Source organism: Pituophis catenifer, unplaced genomic scaffold (genome assembly GCF_029215685.1).
Source record: "Pituophis catenifer annectens isolate HBS135680 unplaced genomic scaffold, rPitCat1.0.hap2 SCAF_66, whole genome shotgun sequence".
Lineage (NCBI taxonomy): Eukaryota > Metazoa > Chordata > Lepidosauria > Squamata > Colubridae > Pituophis > Pituophis catenifer.
This window is the reverse complement of record NW_027256946.1, coordinates 150,001-152,500: the sequence shown is the minus strand read 5'-3', so window position 1 is coordinate 152,500 and position 2,500 is coordinate 150,001.

Genomic DNA, 2,500 nt, shown 5'->3' with positions numbered 1-2,500 from the left:
GGTCCGCGGGCCTCGGTCGGGGACCTCCGCCGTCGCCTCGGCGCCCCCGCCGGACCCCGGGGGTGCCCGCGACGGGCAGTCGTCCCGGTCTACCGGGGCCCCGGCCGGATCAGCCTTTCTGTTTCCCCCGCCACGATGGATGCACGGGATCCCGGCTCCGGCGCCGCGGGCCTCGGTCGGGGACCTCCGCCTTCGCCTCGGTGCCCACGCCGGACCCCGGGGGTGTCCGCGCCGGGCAGTCTTCCCGGTCTACCGGGGCCCCGGCCGGATCAGCCTTTCTGTTTCCCCCGCCACGATGGATGCACGGGATCCCGGCTCCGGGTCCGCGGGCCTCGGTCGGGGACCTCCGCCGTCGCCTCGGTGCCCCCGCCGGACCCCGGGGGTGCCCGCGACGGGCAGTCGTCCCGGTCTACCGGGGCCCCGGCCGGATCAGCCTTTCTGTTTCCCCCGCCACGATGGATGCACGGGATCCCGGCTCCGGGTCCGCGGGCCTCGGTCGGGGACCTCCGCCGTCGCCTCGGTGCCCCCGCCGGACCCCGGGGGTGCCCGCGACGGGCAGTCGTCCCGGTCTACCGGGGCCCCGGCCGGATCAGCCTTTCTGTTTCCCCCGCCACGATGGATGCACGGGATCCCGGCTCCGGCGCCGCGGGCCTCGGTCGGGGACCTCCGCCTTCGCCTCGGTGCCCACGCCGGACCCCGGGGGTGTCCGCGCCGGGCAGTCTTCCCGGTCTACCGGGGCCCCGGCCGGATCAGCCTTTCTGTTTCCCCCGCCACGATGGATGCACGGGATCCCGGCTCCGGCGCCGCGGGCCTCGGTCGGGGACCTCCGCCGTCCCCTCGGTGCCCACGCCGGCCCCCGGGGGTGTCCGCGCCGGGCAGTCGTCCCGGTCTACCGGGACGGCCTTGGGCGGGTCCGGTTTACCCGGGCCTCGGCCGGCCTAGAGTGTTTCTGTTTCCCCGCCTTGATGGATGTACGGGATCCCGGCGCGGGGGCCCCGGGCCTCGGTCGGGGACCTCCGCCGTCGCCTCGGTGCCCGCGCCGGGGCCCTGGGGTGTCCGTGACGGGCAGCCGTCCCGGTCTACCGGGACGCTCGGGCGGGACCGGTTTACCCGGGCCTCGGCCGGACCGGAGTGTTTCCGTTTTCTGCTTCCCTGCCAGGATGGCTGCGAGGGGTTGATTGAAAGAGCTGGTTTGACGTGAAAAGCTTGACTTCAAGTGAAAAGTTTGTTACAATTTCTGCCATCTTCCTTCCTCCAAAGTTTTGGGTGTAGTTTTCCCAGAGGAACCTCTCGTAGGCCTTTCATTTCTCATCTTAACTTCCCTCATTTATTCCATATTTTCCTTCCTCTTGCCGAATGGCCGAATCCAGTCCATTTCTAGTCAAGGAAATTATTCTTATTTCTTGCTGACCTATTTGCTTTGTGGAGCAAGTCGTTCTTAGGTCCCTTTGTTCTTTCTTCAACTTCTTCTGCTCCTTCTCTCGACGCTTTCTCGTCTTGTTCTCTTACTTGGCTCTCTTTTGGCTGTTCTTTCTTCTCCTCCCGTCGTCCGTCCCCACTTTCATCTCTCCATCTTTCCTGTTCTTGGTCATCTCTACGTTGTTTATCAAATAATTCCGCTTTCTCTCTTGAATCTACTCGATATCTTTGCTCTCGCCAGCTCGCCGATATTTCAGCTCGCCGATATTTTGTGCTTTCCCGTCGTGTTTCCCATCCATTGCGATCTCTCTGCTCTCCCTGTCTTCTCGGTAAATCGGAGATGAATTTCTCTGGGCGGGTGGTTTCTCATCGCGTGTCTTGTGTGCGCTCCCTACGTTTCGTCCATCCCGTTTAATATCTATCCCTCCCTCCCTCTCCTTGCTTTCTTCCATTGCTTCTGCTAATATCATTTCCAGAATGATAACCCTGAGCCTGAACCTGAACCTAACCCTAACCCTACAACTTTTCTCCCTAACCCTAACCCTAACCCTAACCCTAACCCTAACCCTAACTCTACAACTTGTTTCTCTAACCCTAACCCTAACCCTAACCCTAACCCCAACCCCAACCCTAACCCTAACCCTAACCCTAACCCTAACCCTACAACTTTTCTCCCTAACCCTAACCCTAACCCTAACCCTAACCCCAACCCTAACCCTACAACTGTTTTCTCTAACCCCAACCCTAACCCTATAACTTTTCTCCCTAACCCTAACCCTAACCCTAACCCTAACCCCAACCCTAACCCCAACCCTAACCCTACAACTGTTTTCTCTAACCCTAACCCTAACCCTACAACTTTTCTCCCTAACCCTAACCCTAACCCTAACCCTAACCCCAACCCTAACCCTACAACTGTTTTCTCTAACCCCAACCCTAACCCTATAACTTTTTTCCCTAACCCTAACCCTAACCCTAACCCACACTTTCGACTTAAAACCGTTTTTAGATTTAAAGTCGTCTTTCGACTTAAAGACGGACAGACGGCCCGGTCTACCGGGCCGCTCGGGCAGCCTCGGCC